The sequence below is a fragment of the Mandrillus leucophaeus genome, unplaced genomic scaffold, assembly GCF_000951045.1.
Source record: "Mandrillus leucophaeus isolate KB7577 unplaced genomic scaffold, Mleu.le_1.0 Scaffold769, whole genome shotgun sequence".
Lineage (NCBI taxonomy): Eukaryota > Metazoa > Chordata > Mammalia > Primates > Cercopithecidae > Mandrillus > Mandrillus leucophaeus.
The window spans coordinates 1,611,092-1,617,667 of NW_012108352.1; the positions used below are offsets into that span (position 1 = coordinate 1,611,092).

The following is a 6,576-nucleotide window of genomic DNA, read 5'->3' on the forward strand; positions in this document are numbered from 1 at the left end:
CTATACTTATGTTAGAAACAACAGACTTTAAGTCAAAAATTGTTACAAGAGGCAGAAATAACATTATATAATGAAAAAAAGGCCAATCCACCAGGAAGATATAAAAATTATAAATATTTGTGCTCCCAACATCAGAGCACCTCAATACATATAACCAACAATGACAGAACTGAAATAAAAAATACACAGCAATACAATAATAGTAAGATACTGTCATAGCCTTCTTTTAGTAATAGGTAGAACCAGAAAACAGATAATTGACAAAGAAACAGTGGGCTTAAAAGAACACTACAGACCAAATGGACCTATAGACATATAAAACACATGCATCCCACAAGGAACAGAAAATACATTCTGATCAAGTGCACATGTAACATTCTCCAGGCTACATCAAATATTAGGTCACAAAACAGGTCTTAACAAACATGAGAAGATTAAAATCATACCAAGTTTTTCTTTTCTTTTTTTTTGATATAGAAATGTACCATTTTATTACACAGAGGCTCACAAAAATGAAAATAGTATCACAAAAAGGAAACTAGACTAGCAACCTGCACCTGCAGAATTAGGAGAAGACAGGGGGCAGGCAGTGTTTCTTGGCTCACTTGAGGCCAGTGGGAAGGTATGAAGACAGAACCAATCTAAAAATGGCTGATGTTACCTTAGGAGCCTGAAAAGAACAGGAGATCCTTGAAGACCCAGCCACCCCTTCTAGAATATTCAATAAGGGCACCTTTCCAAAGCTACTAAGCAGGCACTTCGCATTTCAGGATTTTGTCTTACGGTTGCATAAAAGCATCCCTTTCACCCAGACCTGGCACCCTTTATGGTTCAAAGTTAAGAACTGGGGAAGAATGGGTGGCAACGTGGCCCCTGGAAGAGTTCACCCAGCACAGCTGCCCTGGGCTCAGGGCCTTGGTTTCTGTCCCTGGGGATATTTATATTTAATAAATTTTTATATAAATACACAGAAATAGAAAATACAAAATCTGAGGGGTTGGGGGAGAAAGGTGAGGGACTCAGCAGGAAGCCAGAGCTGGAGAGGTCTGTTCAGGCCAACTTGACCTCCTCCTTGACCCCTTTGGCTTCTGGCTTTTCCTCCTTGGTTTTCTCCTCTTCTGTGACTTCTTTCTTCTCCTCTGGGTCTTTCTCTTTTTCATCCTCTGTTTTGACTCTCTTGGCTTTTTTGAAGTTGGAAGAATTCTTGCGGCCCCCCTCTCCTTCCTCTTCAGAATCGGAGAACTCTTCCTCACAGGCAATTCGTTTGTCAGAGGAGCAGATCGAGATGCGCTTGTCAGGGTCTTCTTTGTCCTCATCGCCACTCTCCTCAGGGATGGCGTCCTCAGGAATCGCCTGCATTTGGACCCCAGGTGCGTGCGGCAGCATTCTAAGGTTCTCAAACAGTCGCTGTTTGATCTTCTCCAGGTACTCATCCGTGTTCTGGTTAGTCATATTGGAAGGACTGATGTGGAGCTTGAAATCTGGTCCAAAGTATTCAAAGTAGTCGTTGTATGGAAGCTCATTAGGGATCTCTGTATCCAGGGCCACAGGTGTCTCGTATGTCCAGCACTGGCAACATTACGAATGGTGTAACCACCACCTCCCAGCATCAGCATAGGCAGGTTAAAGCTCTTGACAAATTCCACACACTTGGCGTGCCCTTTGATGGTTAGATTGAAGCAACCTAACCGATCCCCAGACAGGGAGTCTGAGCCACACTGTAAGACCACTGAGCTGGGCTGAAACATCTCCATTACTTTGGACATGACTGGCTTGAAAATGGCCTCATAGGACTTGTCATCAATCCCGTCTTGGAGCGGGTAGTTAACAGCATAATACTTGCCTTTGCCAGCCCCGATATCCCGCAGGTCCCCAGTTTCTGGGAAGTACTCTCCATACTTATGAAAGGACACAGTCATGACCCGGTCTGTGGTATAGAAGGTCTCTTCCATGCCGTCGCTATGGTGAACATCAATGTCAATATACAGCACCCTCTGGTGATGCTTTAGCAGTTCCAGAATGGCCAAGACGGTATTATTGACGTAACAGAAGCCAGATGCCTCAGACTTCTTTGCATGGTGCAGGCCCACAGCCATGTCCGTCTGCTGCTTATTAAGTTTCACAGCACTTGCCACAGAACCACCAGTAGACAACTGACAGAACTCAAACAGGCCGTCGAATACTGGACAGTCCTCACCAAGGTTGAATCTCTGCATCTGCTTGCTGTACTCCGACATGTTATCTGGACGGATGGAGCACAAGAATTTAATGTAGTCGTCACTATGGTACTTGGTCATCTCCTCAGCATTGGCTTTGTGAGGGCGATAGATTTCCATTTTTCGCTAGAGACCATAGTTGAGCAGCAAATTATGAGTGATGCGGATTTGGTGAGGCTTCATTGGGTGGCCTTCTCCGTAGCAGTAATTTCCAACATCTCCGTAGTAGTAGTAACAGACTCTCCTCCGGGTGCCCTGCGTCTGCGCCATCTTGCTTACCTCCCAGCCCTACCGTCAGTGGGTCCATCCCCAAGTATTTCTTTTGACCACAGTTAAATGAAACTAGAAATCACTAGAAGAAAAACTAGATAATTCAAAATATTCTGAAATAAAACAACACATTACTGAAAAACGAATAGGTCAAAGTATAAATAAAAATGGAAATTAGAAAATATATGGAGGCACAAGTAAATGAAAACCCAACATACCAAAACTTACAGGATGCAGAAAACACAATTTTTAGAGAAATGTTTGTAGAGATAAATACCTACATTATAAAAGAGAAGGGATCCGAAACAATCTGACTTTTAACAAAAGTAACTAGAAAATGAAGAAAAAACAAAACCCAAAGTCACAGCAGAAAAAAAAAATAAAAATAGTAGCAAAAATAAACTAATTAGATAATAGAAAAACAATTAAAAAGTCAATGAATCTAAGAGGTAGTTTTGAAAATATAAATAATATTAACAAACTCTTAGACTAAGATAAAAAAGAAAATTATCTTAAGTAAAATTAGAAATGAAAGAGGAGACATTATAACTGATACTACAAAAATGCAAAGGATCCTAAAAGGCTACTATGAACAACTAAATACCAATGAAACAGATAACCTAGATAAATGGATATAGTCCTAGAAACGTACAAGCTACACAGACTGAAAAATGAAGAAACAGAAACTGAACAGATGTATAACTAGTAAGAAGTTTGAATCAGTAATCAAAGACCTCCAAACAAAGAAAAACCCAAGTGATGACTACTGGAAAATTCTACGAAACATTTAAATAAGAATTAATGCCAATCTTTCTCAAACTCTTTCCAAAAATTTAAGGGGAGGGAACACTTCCAAACCCATTTTCTGAGGGCAGCTACCACTCTGATGTCAAAGCTGGACAACAGAAGCAAATAAAACTACAAGCCAATTACCTTGATAAGCATGGAGGTACAAATCCTCAACAAAAAATTAGAAACTGAATTCAACAGCACATTAAAAGCATCATACATCATTACTAAGTGAGATTTGTTTCTGGGATGTAATATTGGTTCAACATATGAAAGCCAATTAATGTGATGAAGCACGTTAACAAAATTAAAGTTAAAAATATGTATTCATCTCAATAGATGCAGAAAGTATCTAATGAAATTTAACACTTTTTCTTGACAAAAACTCTTTATAAAGTAATAATAGAGAGAAACTCTCTTGTTGTAGTTTGGATGTTGTCCCATCTAAATCTCACGTTAAATTGTAATCTGCAGTGTTGGAGGCGGAGACTGGTGGGATGTGATTGGATCGTGGGAGTGAATTTCTCATGAATGATTTAGTGCCATCCGCTTGGTGCTGTCCTCGTGAAAGTGAGTGAGTTCTCCCAAGATCTGGCTGTTTAAAAGTGTGTGGCATCTTCTCCGTCACTCTCTCTCTCTCCTGCTCTTGCTATGTGTTGTGCCTGCTCCTGCTTTGCCTTCTGCCGTGAGTAAAAACTCCCTGGAAACCAAGCAGATGCCAGTGCATTGCTTGTACAGCCTGGAGAACTGTGAGCCAATTAAACATATTTTTAAATAAATTACCCAGTATCAGGTATTTCTTTCTAGAAATACAAAAATAACCTAATACACCCTTTAACATAATAATGACCATATATGAAAATCCCACATCTAACATCATACTTAAAAGTGAAAAGCTGAAAGCTTTTCTACTAACATCAGGAATGAAGCTAGGATGCCCACTCTCACCAGTTTTGCTCAACATAGCACTAGGAGTCCTATTCTGAGTAATTAGGTAAGAAAAATAAATGGAAGGCACCCGGTTTGGAAAGAAAGATGTAGAATGGTCTCTGTTTGCCGATGACCTGATATTATATATAGAAGATCATAAATATCCTCCAAAAAGCATGTTAAAACTAATAAGTCAGTAAAATCTCAGGATACGAAATTGACATAAAGTATCATTTGTGTTTCTAAATGTGAATACTGAACTATCTGAAAGGAAATAAAATAACTCAACTTACAATAGCATCAAAAAGAATAAAATACTTAGACATAAACTTAAAGAAAGTGAAAGACTTGTACACTGAAAGCTATAAAACGTCATTAAAAGAAATTCAAAAAGAGATAAACAAATGGAAAGACATCGTGAGGCTTAATATTATTAAAATGTCCAAATAACCAAAGCAATCTACAGATTCAATGTCATCCCTATCAAAATCCCAAAGTCATTTTTTTACAGAAATATGAAAAACAATTCTAAAATTCTTATAGAACCACAAAGGACCCCACATACCCTAAATACTCTTAAAAAAAAAATAAAGAACAAAAATGGAAACATCACACTCTGATTTCAAAATATATTAAAAAGCTACCACAATTAAGATAAACATTTCAAGTTCTCACTTATTTGTGGGATCTAAGAATTAAAACAATTGAACCCATGGAGACAGACAGTAGAAGGATGGTCACCAGAGGCTGGGAAAGGTAGTTGGGGGTGGGTGAAAGGTAGGGATGGTTAATGGGTACAACAACAACAACAACAACAACAAAACAAAAAAATAGATGAAATGAATGAATAAGATCTAATAGGGTGACTTTTGTCAATAATAAATTGTACATTTTAAAATAATTGGATTGTTTATAAAATAGAGGATACATGTTTGAGGGGATGGATACCACATTTTCCATGACGTGATTATTATGCATTGTATGCCTGCATCAGAACATCTCGTGTACCCATAATTATATACATCTACTATTTTAAAAAGTTTTAAAACGGGGAAAAAAACACTATGGTACTGACAAAAGACAGATATATAGACCAGTCGAACATAATAGAGAGCCCTGAAATTAATTCACCCATGTAGGGTCAAAAAATCACTGACTGAGTGCCAAGCATATAAAATTGAGAAATAATACTGTCTTCAACAAATGGTATTGGGAAGACTAGATATCCAAATGCATAAGAATAAAATTAGACTTTTATTTCACATCATATATAAAAATAAACTCAATTACTCCTGTAATCTCAGCACTTTGGGAGGCCAAGGGGGGCAGATCATGAGCTCAGGAGATCGAGACCATCCTGGCTAACACGGTGAAACCCCGTCTCTACTAAAAAAATAGAAAAAAATTAGCCAGGCGTGGTGATGGGCACCTGTGGTCCCAGCTACTCGGGAGGCTGAGGCAGGAGAATGGCGTGAACCCGAGAGGTGGAACTTGCAGTGAACCAGAGTTTGCAGTGAGCCGAGATGGTGCCACTGCACTCCTGCCTGGGTGACAGAGCAAGACTCCGTCTCAATAAATAAATACATAAATAAAATAAAATAAATAAATAAACTCAAAATGGATTAAAGATTTAAATGCATCTGGAACCCATAAAACTACTAAAAGGAAACATAGGAAAAAAGCTTCTTGACATGGTCAATGATTTCATCAATATGACCTCAGAACACAGACAACAAAAGAAAAAATAGATGAGTTCGACTACATCAAATTAATGCATCAAATTAAAAGTTTTCTGCATAGCAAAGAGGACAATCAATACAGTAAAAAAGCAACATACAGAATGGGAAAGAATAATTGCTAACCATAAATCTGATGAGTTCGTTCCCCAAATAAATAAGTAACCCCTCAAACTCAATAGCATAAGGAAAAATTAATTTTAAAATGGGCTGTAGAGATTTCTCTATAGAAGACACACAAATGGCCAACAGAAGTGGAAAAATGCTGAAAGTTGCTAATCATAAACGAAATACAAATGAAAACCACAATGAGATATCACTTCATATCTATTAGGATTGCCATTATCAAAAAACTAAAACATCAAGTTTTGATGTGAATGTGAAGAAACTGGAACATCTGTACTCTGTTAATGAGAATGCAAAATGGTTCACCTGCTATTGAAAACAGTATGGCATTTTCACACACGCACACAAAAAAATAGAACTACTATATGATCCAGCAAACCCACTTTTGGATATATATCCAAAATAATTGAAATCAAGATCTCAACGAAATGGTATCACTCTCACGTCCATTGCAGCACTATTCACAATAGCCAAGATGTGGAAACAACCTAAAGGTTCATTGGCAGATG

General features: G+C 38.0%; 1 pseudogene across 1 annotated transcript; it reads right to left on the bottom strand.

Moving 5' to 3' along the window:
• Nucleotides 1-467: 467 nt before the first annotated feature.
• LOC105529488 lies at nucleotides 468-2,486 on the bottom strand (annotated as a pseudogene). The gene has a single exon (XR_001004516.1). The product of XR_001004516.1 is annotated as a histone deacetylase 1 pseudogene (transcript).
• Between the last annotated feature and the right edge of the window lie 4,090 nt (nucleotides 2,487-6,576).